General features: G+C 43.2%; 1 protein-coding gene across 6 annotated transcripts in view; it reads left to right on the forward strand.

Annotated features, from left to right (window-relative positions):
* Positions 1-8,443: 8,443 nt before the first annotated feature.
* The window catches only part of NLGN4X (neuroligin 4 X-linked), a 280,407-nt gene continuing 265,691 nt past the window's right edge, over positions 8,444-23,159 (forward strand). The window contains exon 1 of one of the 6 annotated variants that reach the window (XM_027609210.2): positions 8,444-8,868. The gene's annotated coding sequence lies outside the window, so the exon portion shown is untranslated. Of the gene's footprint in view, positions 8,869-9,310; positions 9,427-9,706; positions 9,837-11,625; positions 11,851-23,159 lie in introns of those variants that run through there. The other 5 variants (XM_027609215.2, XM_027609212.2, XM_027609214.2 and 2 more) reach the window with 5 other exon arrangements.

Genomic DNA, 23,159 nt, shown 5'->3' on the forward strand with positions numbered 1-23,159 from the left:
CTGACTATGTCACGGCTTCTGTGCGTCCACAGTTGGACCGTGGCTTAGCTGAGTGCTCTGCTCTAGGATGTTCATGACCTGCAATGTCAGTGTAAGCCAGGCAGGGGCTGAGGTTTCATCAGAAAACTCGAGTGGGGAAGAAGCCACTTCTGAGATCACATAGTTGTTGGTGGGATTCAGTACCTCCCAGGCAAATGGACTGAGGACTTCACTTCCTCACCAGCTGTGTTTTCACATGAAGATGTGGCACAAGGTCCGCGGTTCCCCATGTAATTTTGGTCACACAGACTTGGAAAATACAGAAAGTTATTTTCCACGTATACCAGGAGAATACCACCATATTACTAATATACCAGTGGCTTATAGCAGTTTGGTCCCCATTCAAAACACATCCATTGGTCTTAATATATATGTTCCTGCTGCTCTGGTACCACATGTACATGTACACACACATGTGCATATATGTGTACATGTCACATGCAAAGCATATTTGCAATACTTCACATCTCAATGAATGAGGATACAAAGCTAAAATAATTATTTTAATATTTTATTATTTTTATTATTTTTTAAAAAAGATTTTATTTATTTATTTCTAGAGAAAGAGTGAGAGAGAGCGAGAGTACACGCAGGGGGTAGTGGAAGGCAGAGGGAGAAGCAGGCCTCCTGCTGAGCAGGGAGCCCGATGCAGGGCTCGATCTCAGGACCCCGGGATCATGACCTGAGCTGAAGGCAGATGCTTAACCACTGAGACACCCAGGTGTCCCTAAAATGTTTATTTTTAAAAAAGAAATTCCAAAATGAACCTTTAGTTCAAAAGGATAAACGACAGCATTCGTCCTAATAATTTTTTTTGTCAACTACACTTTATTGTTTCATTTTTTAAAAAGTTTTTATTTGAATTCCAGTTAGTTAACATACAGTGTAATATTAGTTGCAGGTGTACAATTGAATGATTCAACACTTCCATACGACACCCGTGCTCATCACAACAAGCGCATTTCTTCATCCCCATCACCTGTTTTCCCCATGCCCCCCACCCACATCCCTTCTGGTGACCATCAGCCTGTTCTCTAGAGTGAAGAGCCTGTTTCCTGGTTTGTCTCTCTCTCTCTTTTCCGTACGCCAATTGCACTTTATCTAAACTGAAAATTACACACCATGTGGCCCTCACCAGAGATGTTCTAGTTTCTACTGGCATGGGTGATACACATCATGAGCAAGAGGAGGGCTGTCTGATCTAGCATCAGTACACAGACTACATCCGTGCTGCTCCTCATATTTACCATCCTTTTCTGCACCTCCCAGTGCTAAATTTCTTTCTTTTCAAATACAGGTTCTCTGAAAAATAAAGTATGAAAGTAGGAAGAGAGGTAGTGTACATAGCAGGACAAAGATACAGGGCAGAATCAGGCACGGATCAACCATTCTGGGAGTATAAACATCTATCTATTATATATCATATACATATATACAGAAAGTTATATACATATATACATATAGGTATGTATATGTACCCATTTAGAAAATACATATATATATACAGAAAGTTATATATGTGCATATAGTTACTATGTCTGTATACTTCCAATATACAGAATGATATATATTAATATATAATGATGAAATGATGCATATGTTTATATATAAATATGACCAACACATATTATATAATTATATAATTATATTCTATATTTTATATACAGATATAAATATATATTTAATATACTATACTTAATATAATATGTATTATATATGAATATCTATTATATACAAAATATAATTATACCATATTATATTATTATACATACAATATAATATACTGTATATTTTATATATATTTATAACTACTATATATCCTATATTATTATATATAATTATTTTACTTATTACATATTGTTATATATAATATACAATTATTTTATGTTATAGAGAAATGTAAAAGTATATATTACATATGAGTTAATATATACAATATATATTATATATAACTAACTATAATTATATTCATAATATAAACATAAACACTGTTTTGTATAAATATACATACATACAATATTATATATGTATGATGATAATATATTGTATTTTATGAATATATATATATATTTAGAAATAAAATAGAGAGGGGTTATTTATAATATATATTATATTGTTTGTAACCCTGTATATATATTATACATAACCCTATATAATATATAACCTTATATATATTATTAAAGCTATATATGTTACATATAAATAATAAATTATAAATATATGTCTATTCATATAACTCTATGTATATTACCCATCTCTATTTTATATATAACTATATATACATTTTATATATGAGACATACATGTGTGTATGTATACTTATATATATAATTCTATGTAACCTAGAGAGAGGAAGTTTTATGTACATTTTTCATAATTTTCAAGTGTAGTGTGTGTTCTCACTTGTCAAAGGGACACAGACATTGTGAGAGAATTTCACAAAAAGTCTTAGGCAATAACAGTGAAAAAGTTGCTGCAAATGTCATTTAAAAACAAACTCTAGCTATTTGGGATTTAGTATTCTTGGTTTTCAAAAGCAATAGTAAATGGCTTTCACATCCACAGTGAATACTGTGAAATTCAGGAGCTGGAATACTTTCTAAAAATCAGGGCCATTTAAAAGTCATTTAGGCTAATCATGCCCAGTGATGAAATAATAACCAGGGAAAGAATTTAAAATAATCAGATGGAAAGTCAGCACAGAGCATTATCTCTGTATAGTGGATGCGTGTTACATAATTAATGGTGTTTTATGGGTTTAAAATAACAGAAGGACAAAAGCTTAGGAAAGACTGGAAGTGGACCCTCGTCCATGAAGTTAATTATTCCCATTTCTCAGATGCAAACATTGCATTAGGGGCATGCACAGCCTTCTTATTGGAAAACAGAAACTTTAATATATTTCCTTAAAGCTTTCCAAGTCTTATAAAACACTTTACCTACAAAACCGATGGGAGAGATGAGAAAATCGGTTGTGTCTCTTCCAAGTAAGTGTCTATAACTATATTAACATGGAAGAGAAGGTATGTACCTTACACCTCTCTTAAGTGATTGACGTGAATTTGAAATTCATTATAATTTAACTTAGACTGAAGTCTACTTTGTATCACTGAAAAGACAAGGTTTATTTAGCAACTTTGGAGGATACCATAAGAATTTGTAAAACACTAAGAGAGTAAATATTTTTAAGGTTTCCAGCATGTTTCCCTTATTCAATCTATGTTTTTAATCATATTATAATCTAGGCATTAAATCCAATTTAGGAATACTACTGCTTAAATATTTTGTAATAAATTAAGTACATTATGAAATCCAGTTTTATTTATTATATGTAATATATATGTCTGAATCTCTGTCTATTGTATATCTATCATCTATCATGTGAAAATTATTTCATATCCTATCCTTTCTCGAACTTATTAAAATTCATGCTCTGATGTGGTCTCATGTAATTGTGACCACCCAAAGCATTTACCATCATAATGTTGCAGAGATTTTTTTTTCCAAGATTATGTCTACAATGGTAAATGGGTGCAAAAAAAATACAATAAATAAATAAATACGTAAAAATAAAGTGGGACAGTTGTATTGATAAGAAAGGCCGTTGATTAAAAATATTTCAGAATTAACTACTTATGGGCAAAGACCATGTCTTATTTTTCCATCCTTGGTATTTTAAAGAGTTCTTGGAATAAGCAACCATTCTCAGATGCGCGTTCATTAAATCAATGAATAAGAGTAGCAATCAGCAAACTACTTTAAAACAACCCCACCTCAATCCCCCTACCTCTGAATTTGTCATATCATTTCCGTGCCCCCCCTCCCCACTTCATTGTAAGACTACGCCCATGGTTTCAATCTCCTCATCAGGACCCCGCTCATGAATCTGCCTACAACATTCAGCGGAAGCCTGTCAATAATCTGTTGATTCCCCAAAGCAAGGGTGCTCTCACATCTTCCCCATCACGATCTCTGCAATTTCTGCAGCTCTGCACACACAGTTGACTCCTGTCCACTCCTTCGGGAGTTGAAACTCCTCCCTTGAATTCCATACCACACCTTGCTTTGCCAGGTGGGACCAAGCTGCTCTTCGTGCTCAGACTGCCATTTGCATGCCGACTTCAAAGTCGGTTCCTCCAAAGACCCGTCTCTCCGTTCAAGCTAACACTTTCTCTCTTTTACGCCAAAACTTCAAGTATCCCATGCACTGGGTCTTCCGTCAGATTTATTGACCCTACTCCAAGCTTCCTATTCCTGTCAAATCTCAGTCTTCCAAGGTCTGTGTGCCAAGCACATTGACAGGCTCTGTCAGGATCTCAAGTCAAAGTCTTCCGTTTTCTTCCCACTCAACTTCTTGTGGTTTTGCATATTATCATTTATCTTAGCCTTTCCATCTTGCAACATCAAGGCCATCTTTTCCTAAGGTCCCAGCCCATTGTTAACCAATTTCTAGGATTTCAAGTCTTATAATGGTTATTCCACCCACCTCTTGGTTTTAACTTTTACCATTACCACCTCAGTTTATGAATGCTACAAAAGATTACTACCCGTGCTCTCCTGTTCTAGAATGTTCCTGCTATAAGCCGTCCCTAAAATGAAGCCATACCCTAAAATGCTTCAGGGTAAACTCCCTGAAAGGAAACCTGTGCCTCTTGTGAGCTAACGTCAGCCATGATTCCAGTCAATGGATGTCCATAACCCTCCATAACTTGGTCTGACCAATGTCTCATTATTCTTCTTCATGAATGCTATGAACCTACCATCAACTCACCACCATTAGTATGTTCATGGTTTAATTTAAAGGCTTCTTACAAAAGATTCACTTAGCAAAGTGTCCCTAGAAATGCAGGTCCCTAGAGCTAACTTAAGACCCACTAAAGCTGGATCCTCAGCGTTGAGTTCCAAGAGCATGGAACAAGCTAACAAGGTGGCTCCTTAGGCACCTTGAACTTTCAGAACCTCTGTCTACTCCGCGTCCATTGCTCTCTTCCAGACTTTGTTTACTTGGAATGATTTCCTACCTCTGCTCTCCAATGCCCCAGAAGAACCTTATTTATATATGAAAGATTTTCTCATCTTCCCTTCAGGAAGCACGCTACGCTTCTCATATCCTTCTAAGAAGGCATATACCACATATTACCTTGGATTTTACTGATTTAACACCCTTTTAGATTTTAAGCCTCTTGTATATTATACGTATTTATATCTCCAGTACTGTGTGGCAATTAATCAAATAGTACATATTACTATTACATTAATAGTTATTGTTCTACTTCATCATATTTCTGTTTTGTTTGAATCCTTGTATTAGCTGAGTCATGAATTAGTAGTATTGCAACGGTGCACCTGGTTTAGCCAAGACTGCATTTAGGGTTAATTGCGTCAACAACCCCACAGGAGCACAAACATTATCCCACAATGTGGTTGATGGAGACAACAAGATGGAATCATCAAGAAGAGCAATGGTACAGGAGAGATTATTTGTCAGGTTCTTCCATGTCTCTGGGCCAGGCTCAGTTCATGTCAATGGCCCTTCTTTGTACGCTATGGTTTTGTATCTTTCCACGACCTGTTTCTCCATCTCGCCATACTGCACAATTAGATTTCAAATGCGAGCATAAAGAATTATACCCTTAGCTCTCCAAGAATTCTGGATTTAAATCTTTCCAACTCCATTCACCACATTACAGTCTGTTCTCCCAACAGGTTAAGAGCCGGTGTGTTTGGTTCTTCCTCCTCTGACCCTGGTCTCATGTGATGAGGATTAGGGAAAATTATAAACTCATACAATTACACATTCACTTTTTCTTAAAATAATTACTCAGTCTGCTTAACTATTTCTTTTCCCCCTGGGGCCTGAGCCTTTTTTTTTTTTTTAAGTGTTTTGTTAAAGCTTAATAAGACCATTCAGACCAGGTAACAGATCTCAGGAAACAGGTCTGCTACTCAACCAACCCACCGCTCACACTAAGACAGACATTAAGATCTTACCCATGGATCCAAGCTCTCCCTCTCCAAGTTCACTTTTTTTTATGCTGCCTGAATGTATTTAGACATGACCTTTCCTACACCCATATCAATGGCTGTATTCCTTTCCTTTTTCCTTCTTCTCACTCCTCTCCCTCCATTATTCAGGACATTTCTCTAGGACATTCACCCTTCCCGAGAGACTCAGAAAATACCTCCTTTGCTTTCAGAGTTTTGTCCCCTCCAACTCATTCTCCATTGTGATTGTCCTAAAATGGAAATCTCATTCTTTGTCTCCTACTGTGGCTTATACGATGTTATCGGTGCCCAGCTGTCAACGGGATAAATTCCGTCTGTTCAGCATGGTATTTGGCATCCTCCATACATAGGTCTCAGGACACGTCTTCACTCTCCTGTCTCAGCTCCCTGTTTGCACACTCCGTGCCCTGCTCACACCACACCCCCTCTGCTTCCAATCCCCACCTGCAGGTAGTCGATGATATGCATTATCCACGGTCTTTCCGTAGCTTTTTTTTTTTTTTTTCTCAACTTCTGCATCTGAACCATGACTACTTACTTCTCTTTCAAAGAAAGACCCTTCCTTCAGCATTTCCACCTCTACGGATCCCTATGAACTCATGCATCAGAGGACTTTTTCCACACCTTGTAATCATTTCCTTTTCTGACCTCTTGGCTACCTTGCCCACCAGACCATATGCTTCTTCAAAAACAAATGGGTGTGACTTACTCACAAATGCATTTTCAGTGCTTAGGATCATGCCTGTGCCCAACAAATACTTGAATTCATAAATCAGTCAATTAATTAATACATTCTTGGCAAAGCCAATGACTTTCTAGCCTCCTATAAACTATTGTGTTAAGTGGAGGCTCTTTTCTAAGCTTTGCTTTGGGAAACACATATGTCTACATCTATATTTTTGTACTGATATCCATATAGGTCACTGATTTGGGGGAGAGGCCGTATTTATTAGCAATACTATTGTGTTACTGGATCTTAGATAGCTATTCAATAATGGAAGAAAAATATATTTGTATAAAACATATATAAGGTTCTTCTATATATGCAGGCCTATGTATTTGTATACATCTTTTTGATAAAAGGTGTTTTCATACATAGTATCTCACTTAATCATCCCCAGAAACCCACAAAGACCGATTTTTAATTACTGTTTAACAGGTGTAATCTCTCGGATTCACAGAATATGACAGACTTTCCAATATGTCAAAGCTAGCAAGGGTAGACGTCAAACATCAACGTGGGTCCCCTGACTCAGTATGCATCACCTTCCCCTTTATTGGCCACCCCCCCCGCCCCACCGTGAGTTCCTCTCTCAAAACGTGTGAGGAATCCCTAATTATCCCAACATAGCAAATACTGAGTGCTGGTTGGATGCCTCTGTTTGTCGTCTAAGTGCAGAAGCAATAGTGAGGATGTCCTTTGGGTAAGGGACAGTATCTCTTTCCTTTAATAAATAAATTCTTGGGCCTGTGAAATAATTTTAAGAAAAGCAAGCATTAATTTAGAGCTTCTTGCACGTAGAGTCCTTGTGTTAACCCAGCTCATATCACGATGATGCGAGGAAGTCCTTACTTCTATCTTCTCCATTTTACGGATGTAGAGACAGAGACAGAACATTTAAACCCATGCCTGAGGTCATACGCAGCTTGAGCCCAAGCAAGGTAGTTTTAGCCACCACACTACACCGTGTCCCCTGACTTATCACTTAGGGACTTCAGACATTGCCCATGCAGAGCCAGCTCTTTCCAAGCCAATGATAAATACCAGCTCATATCACTAAAGTTGGAGTTGGCCAGGAAAAGATAAACTCCTGGACCCTGGAAGCAAAGATGAGCTATTTAAAAATCACTGGCCAAATCCTAGCAACACCTCCAGGGTTGTATCCATCAAAAACATGACTGTAAAAAAAAAAAAAAAAAAAAAAAAAAAAAAAACAAAAAAAAAAACATGACTGTATCAGAAAAGAAACCAACAAAAGCTATCGACCCATCACCTGGGCATCAGGGAGGCTCTGTCCTTTACAGACCTTCCGTTGCAATTTGGTGCCCGGGGGAAAAAAAAAAAAATACTCTTGCTTCCCAATATAGCCACACCACCACCCCGAACAGTAACGCATTTGTGAGCCTGACCACAGGGAATAGCTCCTCTCTGCTGGTGCCCTGGCAGTGCAAACCCTCCAAGAGTTAAAGATGTTTGCAAATACTGTAGCGTGTTCGGGGTGGAGGAGAGCCGAGCAGCCAGGGAGCCAGCTTCGTTGCGCGCCCCGTGGTGGCATGGTGGCCCAGTGTGACGCGCTCACCTGTTTCGCCACCCCGGCCCCGGGGATCTCTGCCACAGCTGGTTTGCCCTGGGATTAGCGGCGCTTCGCAGTCCCTTGTAGCTGTGGATGGTTTCTGTTGGGACCGAGTGCGGAGATCTATTGGTTGCTGGCTTTGTAAATTTCATTCAGTTTGGTCCAATAGCAGAGGGGGATCGGGGAGACATCAGGAGCTCTGTCTTCAATCTCCCCTTTTCCTTGCAGACCCGTCTCTGTCTCTCAGCACAGAGCTCTTATTCAGACCTCGCTCTGCCCTTTCCTGCTACGACTCGGTTGCTTTTTCCTCTGACTCTTTAGGGCCGAAACAACGAATTTCCTCCAAACGGCCGCGGCGGTGGTCCCCACATTCCTTTGGAGGAGCAGCTCTGGTGGGGAATTCGAGAAAGCACCAGCTCCTGGATGGAACACAGCCTTCCCGAATCCTACCCTCAGCCAGGGTTTCCCTAGAAAAATCTGGACGTGTTAAAAAGAGCAGCCCCAGCTAATGCAGCTTTTCCACGACTAAGGTAGGTGCCGTTTTAAGACGTGTCTCTGGGTTACTGATGCGTTTTTAAAGCCTTTTAAACATTCGGACTTGTGTGTGCTCTCCCCAGCAAAAGCCTCACCAAAGGCGCTTGAGCTTCACTTCATCCAGCATTTTTTCTTTCATTTTATTTTGGAAATCCGAACAAGACTTTTCTCCCATCTGCCGCTCCATTTCTTAGGTGTGGGTGGGAGGGTGGACATATATGTGTGGCGCGTCCTCTGTCAGCTTCATGCACAGCTCCACAGAAACATTTGATTTTTTTTTCCTTTTCACTTAAAAAAAAAAAAAAAGAAAGAAAGAAAAATTTGGGACCCCCTTGGTTTGGAAGCATTTTGCGGCAATCAGCTATTTGAAGGGCTCTGGGGCCGTGTGTGATGTGTTTACAAAGTAGCGCTGTCTTACATACAAATAAACAGAAGAGTGTGGCGGGGAGAGGAGGAAAAAAATTTATCTGCAGTAGGGGGAGAGCAGGAGCTCAGTGCCAGTTCTCTGCAAACCGGGACTGGAGATACACAGACAAGACTACTTCTGGAAGACTGTGAGCAACCACGGGCTTTTTTTGTTTTTTTTGTTTTGTTTGTTTTTGTTTTGTTTTGTTTTGTTTTTCCCTGCCCCCCCCCCCCTTGTTCTTTAAGGAAACTCAGCTACCACCTCCTGGGGTGCTTTTTTTTTGGCCGGGGGGGGGGGTTAACCAGAGAGAAAAAAGGAAAACAGGCTTGGCTGGGGTTGCATTAAGCGATTTTTTTTTTTCCTCCATCGTCTGCTGGCCTCGTAGAAGATGACGGGTGATGTGATGCACGAAATAACGCACGTGATTGATTAGGACCTGGCTGGGCTTTGCTGGGGAGCGACCTGGGCGCGCCGGAGACCCCGGGTGGAGACCAAATGACGGTAGCTTCGAGCTGTTTCTGCAAAGCTGGGGAGCAGGCTCCATGCCCCCCTTTTCCCGTGCGTGTGGGTAGGGGGGAAGCAAGCGGAGTTAAGCGGGGGGAGGGTGGTGTTTTGCTGCTTCGGGAGCCTTTGGGTCTGGCCTGGACCTTTTCGGGGGGCACGCAGCTGCCTGGCGAGCACCATCCCCGCGCGGCTTGCTCGTCTGCAGGACCACAAAAGTTGGTAGCTGCGGGGACCGGCGCCGGGCGCCCCAGCCCGGGTCTCAGGGGGATGCAGACCCCAAGTCGCTGCCCACAGAGAACCCGGTTCCCGGGAGCAGAGCTCGCGGGGCGCACGGCCGGCCGGTACCCTGGCCTGTGCTGGAGGTGGGGAGTCCGGGGAGTCGATTCCGATATGTGGGCCCCCCCATGGCCTCGGGCAACCTAGTACAAACCCCCATCCCAAAGCTCTCCGCCGTCCCGCGCTGCAAATTCCCTCCTGCCACCCCCCCCCGGCATTCGCGGCCGATTTCTCCCACCCCCACCCCCAATCCCGCGCGGCTCGGCCTGGCCCCCCTCCCACTCCAGTGGGCAGAGCTGATCGCAAAAAATCCGGCCCCCGGCTGCCCGAGGCGGGGGTGGGGGCGCAATGGGGAGTGGGCGAGGGGCTGTGAGACCCCGAAGCCAGCCGGTGAACTTGAGTCCCGCCCCCTCCCCCAGGCCGCGGCGGCGCCCCTTAGCCTGCGCCGGCTCCCGCGTGGCCCGACCTGCGGACGTGCGGGCGGGCGGGGGTGGGTGGTGGGGGGAAGTGTCGCTCGGCCGCAGACCCTGCGGAGGGGATCGGGGGCTGGCGGTGGTGCGCGCAGGAGCCGACCCCTCGGCTGTCTCCTCCCCCGCCCGCCCTCCCGGACGCCCGCCGCCTCCCCGGGCGCGCTTGCCTGGCTGCCTGCTGGACGCCCCCCCGTCTCCCCGCCCGCGCCCCCCGACCCTGCCCCGGCTCCCTCGGCCCTTGGCGGGCGCGCGGGCTCGGAATCCTCGGCACGGGTCTCCCGGGCCGGCCCCGGGGTCTGAGCGCCCGGTTCGGGGCCCCGTGCGGCGCGCAACCCTGGGCCCGGGCGCACCATTCCGGCGCCTGCTCGCCGCCAGACACAGCGCCCTTTCTTCCCCGGGGCGGGGGCGGCGGCGCTCGGACCCCCGCACCCCCGGGCCCGCGGGACCACCTGGGAGCGCGCGTCCCGCTCGGAGGGCGAGGGGCGCGGGGAGGACGTCCTCCGCATCCCTCCCGCCCCTGACCCAGCAAAGGCTTGCTCCCTTTATTATTATTATTATTTTATTTTATTTTTTTTTTTTTTGGTTGCGGGTTGTCTTTGCTCTGACTCCTTCTTCTGAACCGACCGGCAGGTGCGGGTCTCTTTCTATTTATTAAAGGGGTCGGGGGGGAGGGGATGCAGCAGGCAGCGTTAGGGGGCCCGGGGGTGGCTGGGGTGCCGGCCCCCGCGGTGTGTCCCGGCCGCAGCTCGGGCCGGGCGCCGGGTGCGCGCGGACTGCGTTAACCCGAGCGCGCCGGCGAGACTGGGGCGAGCGAGCACCGCGGATCCCAATCTGTCTTTTGGACCCAACTTAAGAAATTTGGGGGTGAGGGCTGCTGGGTGGGGGCTTCTTAAACCTAGCAGGTGCTGTTCTTGCAAGCAGAGTCCACAAGGTGGTAGTATGGATTCTTCTTTTGATTGGATTTTTTTTTTCCCCCTATTTGGTCAGTTGTGGAGGGGGGGGACGGTTTTATGTGCTCATATCCTATGGTTTTTGGAAGGGATCTATCGCTGGATCGGCTCCCACATCCAGGGCGCGTTGCATTAACTGTCTTCTAGTGAGAGGTGGGGCGAGCGAGGTCCCTGCCCGGAGTCAGCACTTAGCAGGATTTGAGGGACGCAGAGAAGCAAAAAAAAAAAAAAAAAAAAAAAAAAAAGAAAAAGAAAAGAAAAAGAAAGAAAGGAAAAGAAAAAGTTTGGGGAGACCTAGTTATCGTGATGCAGAATTTCCAGTCTGTGTGGGCGTTCCGCAGCCAATACGCAAGGGCCAGGTGAAGACCATTGGTAGGTATATCCTTCGGCCAGAAATTAAATTAAATGACCAGGAAAGAAAAAAGATCTGACTTTCCATCAGAACAAACCAACAGCAGCCGCTAACCGAGCTCCACGGTTGGAAGGGAGATGCTTAACCGGTTTCCTAGAGGGTGGCAGAGCGCGGAGAAATGAGCAGACTGCACAGAAATCTGCACTTTTGTGGGGGCGGTGGGGAGCGGGACGGGGGGGCAGAGTGGAGAAGTGTTCCATGCCTTCAGTTGTCTGTAGGAAGGGGTTAACAGCAGTTGTGAAAATCTCAGACAGACGGTTAATGGCACATTGTTGCATCCATCCCTTATTTCCAGAAAAAAAAAAAAAAATCTGGATTTTGTATTTGTATTTGTCCCCATATCGAGAACATAAGAATTTCACGGAGGGTTCTGCAACTATATATTTTTTTTTTCAGATTAGACTTCCAGAATTGTGTTATCCAAGGAAATCCAATATGTATATATATACTGTATATATATATATATATATGGCTTATATGTATGGGATATATTTGTAGATTTGGCAGTTTTCAAGAGTATCATCCTTGACGTGTAAAAAAATGATCAGGACCAGTTGTAGCAAGTGGAAAATTACTTCATCAGTTTTAAATCACTTTATTCAAATGAGAGGGTTGTGTTCTTTGGGAAGCCAGAATGATTTGGAGCAGGAATTGAATGATAATTGTATTTTCATAATAATAGCTGTTCTTTGATGCCGTCTTTAAGGTGTTTTGACATATTTTCCTTGGGTAAAGGAATTGTTGCTTTCCTTTGTATTTTTTTTTTTTTCTTAAACAAATAATGCTGAATGTAGGTTTGGCCAGCGATCCAGCTAATTTTTACTCAAATCTAAGAATAGAAAAAGATACTTGATGCATAACTGATTGCCACAGGAGGTGCAGGTACGGAGCTGTTGCTAAATTTGCAAGTGAATGAACTTGAGGATTGTCAAAAGTTCATTATTTTATTTTATTATTTTTTTGTCATGGAATGTGTAGACTAATGATAAGTATATGGGGGTTTTTCTTTATTTCTGAACTTGGCCTTTTCATTTGGTTTTCTTTGTAGTAATTTGTGGAAAGCTTCTGGTCTCTGCACAAAGATAGCGTGCTTACTAAGCCTGTTACATTGCTTTCAGAATGTGCAAGGGTCTTTTTCAGAACTCTTTAGAATATAGGCGCTCTTATGCCCAGACCACAAAAAAAAAAAAAAAAAAAAAAAAAAAAGCCTGGAGATGGTTTTCACAAAAGTAAACATTCAAGTGTGCATGGGATCCGGCCTCTGTTTAGGATTCTCTCATTTTAATTGGAGCTCCATATTTTAAACATTGAGTATGTGGTTAATTATGGTCAGTAATGCAACTTGTTGATGGAATTTATTTTATTCCAATGAAGTTTCAAGATAAACATATTTTAAGTCCCTAAATCCTCACTCTGCAAATAGGCTTCTTTGGTTAAAACATGGGGAGAGCTGATGTTAGTATGCTGATTTCAAGTGTAAGGAACACTTTTCTTTTTTGTATATAAACCAGTCTGTGTCCTTTCTATAATGTTTTCCGCCTTAACAATATATGTTATATTCCCAAATGAGAAAAATATGTTCAGGGGTTAGTTTAAACCAGTGGTGCAATTTATTTTTTTTTTTTTTCTGGATACCGTATCCTTTGAGAAGAGACTTCATGTTCTACTTAATTACGTTAAATGATAATAATGATGTCAAGACAAGACTGTGCTTTCTATGTTGTAACAGCTGATTTCTTAAACTTGTCAGCTACCAGTTTCCGATCCAATAGACTGCGTTTGCCCGGTCAGGGAGAGAAAGTGAGAATCTCCGAGGTGAAGGCCACGTGGTCGTAGGCAATTAGGTCATCTCTTGTGCGCTCATTCATGGGCCATTCGCTCAATGAATATTTTCCAGTTTTGTCATTTTTCTCTAAACAACCTACATGGGGCCTTTCAAAGCCTCCACTGTTCTTTGCTTCGTGAATGGCAGGATGGGAAACCCTCCTTCTCTTGGGGAGAATAGAAGAGCAGAAATGAGCAGGGGCTAGAAATCAACTGGTGCAGCCGAGACGTTTGCCATTTTGCTGTTGATGGCCTTTCTGCAAACATGCATGCGAAGCTTTTCTCTCTGCAGCGGTTATAACTAAACAAAGATAAATAAAAGGCTCATAAACTCACAGCAACGGAAGGTGGGTAGCAGGGCATAGCCAGTCCTCTTAGGGCTGTCTTCCAACTCCAGACACTGAGCGCTGAGTTCACCTGTTGCGGGTGTATGCATACCTGAGCTCCACCTGCCTCCACAAATTTGGCCAGTTTCCCCGAACGATCCTCTTATCTCGCCCCAACCCCCGCTCCTTCCTCCCAGAGGTGGTACCTGAAGGAAAACAAACCAAACCCCGATGAACATAAACTATGGACTAAGATGAGGTTGTATTGAACTGATTCCAGAGGGGAAAAGAGTGATCGTTGTATAATTTAGGGAGGAAATGAGGAAGCATAAAGCCTAAAACCTCATTGGAATAAATCTCCAGGAGACAGATCTTTATTCAGGATAGTGTTAATGAAATGGCATGTGCTTTCACAGCTGTTTGGAAATGTGTGGGAATTATCCAGAGTTTTGTTTGGGTGGCTTTATTTAAAATGTATGTTCTATAAATAGGGATTCCCTACAGTAACTGAGTTCTATTTTGGGATTACAATGGGACCTTCTTGGTTCTGCATGTTAATGTTGCTGAGCATTCTGGTTTCAAGAGGCTAATTCCTCATGGGATGATGAGACCCTGTATCTTGAAGTTATCATTCCAGGTGCATTTTTAAATTTTATTTTGTTGGGGTAAGAGCATGGAAGCTGAGATCTTCCCTCTTAGCAAACTTTTCAGCGAACAACACAGTATTGCTGACGCTTGGTACAAGGTTGTGTTGCTCATCTCTAGAATTTACTCACCTGGCTTAGCTGAAAGCTTAATGCCCATTGATTCCTAATGCCCATTTCTCGCTTTACCCAACCCCTGGCAACCAGCATTTCACTCTATGAGTTTTGGAATTTGACTATGTTACATACCTGCAGGCATCAATCAGTCCACTCCTCCTCTAGGCTCCATTGCCTTTTGTGTTTCTGGTTGCTTGTGCTTTTTTTTTTTTTGCCCAGGAGGAGCAAAGGATACATATTTTGCAAAGTGCACTTCTTAAAGTGTGGAACCTTGCCTGCTCTCTTTGGACAATAAAAAGAAACGACTTGATTAGTTTGAAGTTGCATTTCTTGGTTAGGTTTTGGATCCTTTAAAAAAAGAACCAGGGTTAATGACCCTGAGTAGCACTCACGGGAAACAGCATTGAAGGTTGATGCTCATTTTTGCAAAGTGTGGCAAAGGTGTCTTGCTCTGTTCCCATGGCTCTGATGGGATTTGCTCTCGGTGTCGTTTTCCTTGTTTCGTATTTCAACATCAGCAAGGCTTGGTTCAGAACTGGGGCACGGACGCATGTTGCATTACTTGGATGGCCTGCGGCATTGAATGGGTGTTGCTCTCAGGAACAATGGGGTGGAGTGTGGAGACCAGAACCCCCTGAGATCATGTGCCTTCATTGTTTGCAAATGCTTCCTACTTAAGGATAGCTATGAATGCACTAGGGGCGAAACAGAAAAATAAACACTTTTTTTTTTTTTAAACAAATGCGTTGTCGGTACCAGTCAGATATGCCCTTGTGGTCTAAAGGAATGTGGTAATAATTGAAACGTGTGTGTTTATATACACACAGATGCCCAGATGCACAAGCATAAGCAAGAGCTATTTCTTTTTTTTTTTTTTTAAGATTTGTTTATTTATTTGAGAGATTGAGCATGCAGAGGCAGGGGTAGAGGGAGAAGCGGACTCCTCACTGAGCAGAGAGCCCGATGCGGGACTTGATCCCAAGACCCTGAGATCATGAATGACCTGAGCTGAAGGCAGATGCTTAACCGACTGCGCCACCCAGGTGCCCTGCCAAGAGCTTTTTCTTGCATAAAATGTTTTTTTCAGCCAGTGCAACACATTACACCCACACAAAATATACTAGAAGGAAAGATGTGATTGTGTCCCATTTTCCCCATTTTTTGTGCCTCCTCTTCATCATGTACCAATCATACGTCATATTGAAATATTCGTCATGTGAGTGACCTACAAAGCACTTGTGAGTATTCCTCATTTGAGGATGAAGACGTTCATCCATAATGGGACCTAAATAAACGGAGAGTATGTATTTAGGGGCAACTATCCACGTTCTCCATGTGTCCTTGAAGTTTTGTCTCCTAATTGGAGCCATATTTCCTAACAAGTTATCGATCACCCACGTTAATGGTGAAATCATCTATATGATCATTGCAATAAGATGCAAACCCCTTCATGGACATCGATCTTGTAGCTTCTTGCATAGTGGGATGGAGAAATGCACCATTTCTCCACGGACCAAACTGGGCCCTCGTTTGAAAAGGCTAAGCCCATCACCCTTTTATCTGCCTTGCCCTTTATTTGTTTGGTGCCACAGGGGCTCTGTGGAGAGGCTGTGGCCATTGAAACGTTGTGGCATTGTGTTAGCACAGAAGAGAAACCCAGTGATTCCTTTCATAAACACCCAGAAGCTTGAAGCCGCAACAGTTGAGACACTCACAATAGTCTCTTTATGGTCTTGGGTCCCTCCCTTCCTGCAGAACTCCTCTGCATTCCCGTTCCGCACGGACTGTTCCTTCATGTGGCGCCTACCGGCGAGGCACTGAGAAATCCCAGCTGACGGTCACCGGGGAAGGTGAATGCGTGCAGGATGCTGGGCTCTCCTGGCTTGTCACTCCACCACTGCACACGAGGTCTTTGGAAATAGGATTCCACATTACAAGACTGCAAACACACTTAGGTCCCCAGCACATCAGTATGTTAGCGTGTAGGCATGAGTGGCCTCTAGACAGTTAAAGCCACAACATAACTACGAGCTGTTTCCTTTTTCTTTTCTTAAAGATTTTATTTATTTATTTGAGAGAGAGAGCGTGACCTGGGGGAGAGTCATGACCTGAGCCGAAGGCAGACGCTCAACCGACTGAGCCACCCAGGAGCCCCAACTATGAGCTGTTTCTCGCATAAAATAATTTTATTGGCAAATCGTATCTAGAAACCTTACATCATTTAACTAGCCAAATTTCATTTAAAAATGTATACAATTACTAGTATATAGGATTACATTTATATACAGTCATGACTGTACTTATATGCTATCCATTTATATAATTGTATTTACATTCAATTTATGTAATTGATGAAGAAAGCCTTCATCATCTAAACTTGGTATATTTCACAATTCATTGGAAAGCTTTTATATATCTTTTTTTAGCTTTAGATATCTTGATGAATGAATTCATGTAGACATAGATATATATATATACACAATTATGTGTTTTATAATTTTATGTAAATATATAGCCTACATAATAAATTACTGTATCAAAAATTACTGTAAATATATAGTACATTTGTAGATCTAGGTAGATAGACAGTCTTGCATTTTCCAGAAGAAAGTATCGTATGTTGTGAGTAGGTTTCCAGGCTGGTCCACAGTATCGATATTTAATGGTCCACAGAAGCTACAGCTTGGAAGATCTGTTACTGCACGCATGTGGGGGCAAGCATATTGCAGTACTAATGGAAATGTAATTAATTCATATCTTGTGTGCTTTTGTGAACCTTTTGGAACCTCTTCTGTCAGGGGGTCCATGTGGCTAGCCATGCATCTTTCCTGCTTGGATGGGTAGACAACTTCTGCTCCTCTTCAAAAAGACTATGAACACCTGAAACTAATTGTGTGTCAACAATATTCAAAAAAAAAAAAAGCATACCATACAAAAAAGACTGTGACTATCTATTGGTATGTGGGCGGGAAAGACGGCCATGAGCATGTGGGTGGTGGTGGCCCCGGCACCCGGTCTGTGCATCTCTCTGCCCACCGTGTGATAGGTTCTGTTGACTTGGTCTCTTGGTGGCCTTGCTCAACATGAAAAACCAATATGGTAGACTCAGGAATGGAGCTCCTTAGTGAGCCCTGGCAGGAAAGAAATTGCGTGACTAAGGTATTTCTGTGTTTTTCTGGAAAACTAGCTTCTTCCTGCACTAGAGGTTTGTATCTTGTGTTTGCTCTTGCCTTCTTCCCTTGAGCTATTTGATTGAACATGTACTATATGCCAGTTATAGGCTGGGGCGTAAGTTTAGTGCTGGTAGTAAGGAGACGAATTGGGAATATGCCAAAACTCTCAAAAACCCCTGGGTGTGAATGCTCATAAGAACGTGGTTAAGGGGCGCCTGGGTGGCTCGTTCATTAAGCATCTGCCTTCGGCTCAGGTCATGATCTCAGGGTCCTGGGATCGAGCCCTACGTCGGGCTCCCTGCTCAGTGGGGAGTCTGCTTCTCCCTCTCCCACCCCTCTGCTTGTGTCTCTTCTCTCGCTGTCTCTCTTTCTCTGTCAAATAAATAAATAAAATCTTAAAAAAAAAAAAAGAACGTGGTTAAGCTCTTTGGGTCATGGATGTATCACTCCCTCCCATTTGTGGTGTGTATTACGGGTTCTCCCCTTCTGTCCCTGCCCCCCCTGCTTCCTAGCTCTCTTCTGTTTTGGGGAGTAATGCGATCTCTTTGGTCCTTAAAGGGCTGAAGGAATCATAAACTTAGCTAGATAAGAGGCAGGGATCAAATCGTCAGGAAACGGTAGCAAATCGTAACGGCAAAGAGTTTCCATGACAATCTAAAAGAATCCTTCTCTTGCCATATGTGTGTGGCTGGGTCTCTTTTTAAAAGCTGTCAAACCCTGTATTTGTAAAACGCTGATTTTAATTTCGGCAAATCTATGAGTAAACACATGCATAAAGCAGAGGACTTTGACTCCACCAAGAACGGCAGGCTCCGGAGACATTTTTCCTGTGCTGGTTGTATGAGCCTTCGGTGGTGGACATGTTCTCGTCGATCCCCGCCGTTTCCTTATGGTCATTATAAAAATCAACAGGCAATTGTTCACTCTGTCAGTATCCCGAAGGGGTGAGCAGCGCCTTGACTCCTCCTGTCCCTGAGTCTCAGAAATTGAAAAATCACAGATAATCAGCTCGTACTGCACCACCCTAGCTGGACTCTCTTTTTTCCACCACGTGAGGTCTTTTAGCTTCACGCACCAGCCTGGATGGGCAAGACAACATTGTCCCAGAGAAAGGTCACTCGTCACTCAGATGGGCAAGACGACATTTTCCCAGAGAAAGGTTTTCCCTTGTGGCAGTTCTTTCAAAAATCATGCAAGAGTGATAGCAGTTGATGGAAAGAGTTCTGAATCCGAGATTCTCTCTTGAGGAGGATCCCAGCTCAACTAATTTGGGAGAACCTCACCTGTCATACCCCTCTCTTGAATTTTACCCTGAAGACAGGCACATTAAGGACGTGGGGAGCCTCGTGCTAATGGACTCAGGGACGTGACAGATAATTTGAGATTCTTTGTAATGAGTGTTAACCCAAATTACATAACGATCATCACAGCACTATGTTGAGAATCCTTGTATTATATTTTATTGACAGAGCAGAAAGAAGAACTAAGAGAATCGAAGTTTCCTTGAGAGTGTTTCAATTGTCAGGGTAAATCTGCACAAATAATCCTGCTATTCTCCCCCCCCATTACATTTATTTATTTAATATCTGTTGGAGGCTAGAAAGACTATGTTGTTTATTATCCATATGACAATCCATTTAACAGTGCCATTTTGCGCCTCTTTCATAGAAATTTAAAAAAAACATTGTGTGGGGTGGGTAGAAACAGTAAAACATGAACCAAAGTCTTATGATTAAGAACAAGGAAGTTTTATATCAGAATCTCCCTTCTAGTGTGTGTGTGTGTGTGTGTGTGTGTGTGTGTGTGTGTGTGTGTGTGTGTGTGTGTGTGTTTAATCTCTCATGTCCTATGTTCACTGTTACAAAATAATGGCTTAATTCAATGTTGATAAATCTTTCTCAAATAAAGGCAAAATCACCAGGGCCATGAGCTTAAATATTAGAAGTCAGGTTCATTTTATAGTTTTCAGATGAAGATGGTAATACTGTTATATTTTCGCTACGTTAACAGGACAAGTCCTAGAGTTGGACAGATAGGTGAAGGTGTTTCATACGGGGTGGGGAGGTGACCTGAAGCCTTGGCAACAAGAAGGCTGCCTGGCGTAGGGGACACTGGGGTGACACCTGTGCCCCAGACGTAAGCCAGCAGGCTGGATGTGTGCTCTGCAGGAGCAGTGACCTGCATATATATATATATATATATATATATATATATATATATATATATATAATATTATATATATATTTAAAGATTTTATTTATTTATTTGTCAGAGAGAGTGAGCATATGCACAGGGAGGGTCAGAGGGAGGGGGAGAAGCAGACTTCCCGCTGAGCCAGGAGCCCGATGTGGGGCTCGATCCCAGGACCCTGGGATCATGACCTGAGCCGAAGGCAGACACTTAACCATCTGAGCCACCCAGGCGCCCCCCTGCATACATATATTGTAAATCGTGCACGTGCCGAGCTCATTTTGTGTGAAGAACTGCAATAGTTAGGATCGCATTACAGAGAATTATTTGGAATTCATGCCATTAGAGAATTAGAATCCTTGGAAAGTAGACATTTGGGGAAGGAAAAAAAACAATTACAAAAAAATACCCCCCTAAGGCCATCAGCTTACTTTGGATTCGACTTTGTCTGTTAGCACAGGGTTAGGGTAAGTAGCTGAAATGTGTACCCCAGCAGGTGACACAGGAGAAAATAGTTCTCTCCGAGGAAAATGGTAAAGCAGACCCAGGGAGAAAGTCTAAGTTACACGAAAATTAAGTAATAGTTAAATGTGCAGGAGGGTGCCCGGGTGGCTCAGTCGGTGAAGCATCTGCCTTTGGTTCGGCTCATGATCTCAGGGTCCTGGGATCGAGTCCCGTGTCGGGCTTGCTGCTCAGCGGGGAGCGTGCTGCTTCTTCTCCCTCTCCCCCACTGCTTGTGCTCTCTCTCTCAAATAAATAAATAAATAAATAATCTTTTTTAAAAAAATACTTAAATGTGCAGAGAAAGATCATATATATAGTGCTCCCCTCTCTTCCCTGGGTTTCAGTTAGCCCTGGTATTTTAACGCAGTCCCCTGTGTTGAGGAAGCAGGTACGTCTCCTCCTGACCGCGCATCAGAAGCTCAGTAGCCTCCCCCTTGGACGGGTCACAGCACCCGCGTCCTGCCCTTCACCTTCCCCGGCGGGCATCGGATCATTTCCCCTCATCACGCGACAGAGGGTGAGGAGAGGACAAGAAGGTATTTTGAGAGACAGACCACATTCACATCACTTCTATTAGAATATGTGATTATACTTGTTCTATTGGATTATGAGTTATTGGGACTCACTGCATCTAACTTATAAATTAAACTTTATCATAGGTACGCGGTGTTTGCTATATGTGGGGTTTGGTACTCTCTGCCGTTTCAGGCATGCACGGGGAGGTCCTGAATCCTTTCTCCCACAGAGAGGGGGGGGACCCCTGTATAAAGCAGGGATTCTAGAATGGCAGAGCAGAAAGTGGGAGAAAACTGAAGTTGTTATAGCATAAAACAAAGCAATGTGAAATGAGTGCTAGGTGGTGAATTGTAGAGCATGCAGAAACGGGCAACAAAGTTATTGCAAAACCACAAAACTAGGGGCACCTGGGTGGCTCAGTTTAGCGCCTGACTTTTGGTTTTCGGCTCAGGTCGTGATCCCAGAGTGGTGAGATCGAGCCCCACATCGGGCTCTGCACTCAGCGTGGAGTCTGCTTGAGATTCTTTCTCCCTCTCCCTCCCGGTCACTCTGTTGCTCTAATAAATAAATAAATATAATCTTAAAAAAAAAAAAAACCCAACAAAAAAACCCCACACAACCCAATAAAACTGGAAGGTAGTCATGGTAGTTATTTGTAATGTGGGAAAAATAGCATCTCAACAAAAGACTCCTGACAATATAGGTTCATAGTAGAAATCAAACAGTAGCATGTTATGAGGATGAAACAGTTCCCACATTTCCTCACTTAAACTTTGTGCTAAGGTGTTTTATGATATATATAAAAATATATACCATATTTTGTTGGTTTTATATATATATAAAATATATATAACATGCATGCATATCTTATACATAAAAAACCTACGTGTATACTGATATTTTATATATTTATTTATATATCTTTTATACAAAATATCAGCATGCATATGTAAGTATATAAATATACATCAGTATATATGATTGATATCTATATAATTTAAGTATATAAATTATATAAGTATTCACGTATATTCACATATGTATATATAATTTACTTTTTATTGGGAAACCTATCTTTCTGAAGATTTTTACTGTATGTGCTGCCGAAGTGGGCAGTTTCTGAAGAGTTTTTTTTTTAATGTTTTATTTATTTATTTGAGAGAGGGCAAGAGAGAGCATGAGCTGGGGGAGGGGCAGAGCGAGAGGGAAGAAACAGACTCCCACAGAGCAGGGAGCCAGATCCCAGGAGCCTGAGATCATGACCTGAACCCAAGGCAGATGCTTCACCGACTGACCGAGCCCCCCCCAGGCGTCCCCTGAAGGTTTGTAAAAGACAAAACGTACCCTGCATTCTGTAATAGCAGAATCGGTAAAAATGCGAACGTATTAGTTACAGCGACAAACTTGGGTTCTTACAGTTCTATTGCTAAACCTTTCCAAGGTCTCCGTTTACCTTTTCTCTCTTTTAAACTTAAGGATGAGACAACGAAGAGGGGAAGCGGGTTGCAATGCTATATTTAAACCATAAACTATACACCCCGCCACCGCCCCCAAATACGCTGTTTCATTCAGAGAAACCAGGGCTCAGCCTGCAAATCCGCAGCATCTGCGGGGCCTCAGGGCATTCCTGGAGCAAGGCGCGGAGCCCGGGGGCGTTTTGTGACACGTTGCCGGGCATCCCTGGGTCTCCAGGTGTTGAAACAGCTATCGGTGGTCATGCCACCCACGGTCTTTGCTTCCTCGGGTTTCTCTTCAAACTTGCGGGTTGGCAACTTCTCCCTGGAGGAAGGACCCGGCAAACTGCATGTGCCCCTAATGGTGTTGCCAGCCATCTGTGGTGGGTGAGGCAGGTGGCTCCTTCTGGGGCTGATCCTCCCCGGAGCTTCCCTTCCTTCCTCCTCTCCTCCTCCTCTGCTGACAACCTCCCCAGCCTGCTTCCCAGGACAAACTAGTAGATACTATGTAAGCTTTGTGG

Source organism: Zalophus californianus, chromosome X (assembly GCF_009762305.2).
Source record: "Zalophus californianus isolate mZalCal1 chromosome X, mZalCal1.pri.v2, whole genome shotgun sequence".
Lineage (NCBI taxonomy): Eukaryota > Metazoa > Chordata > Mammalia > Carnivora > Otariidae > Zalophus > Zalophus californianus.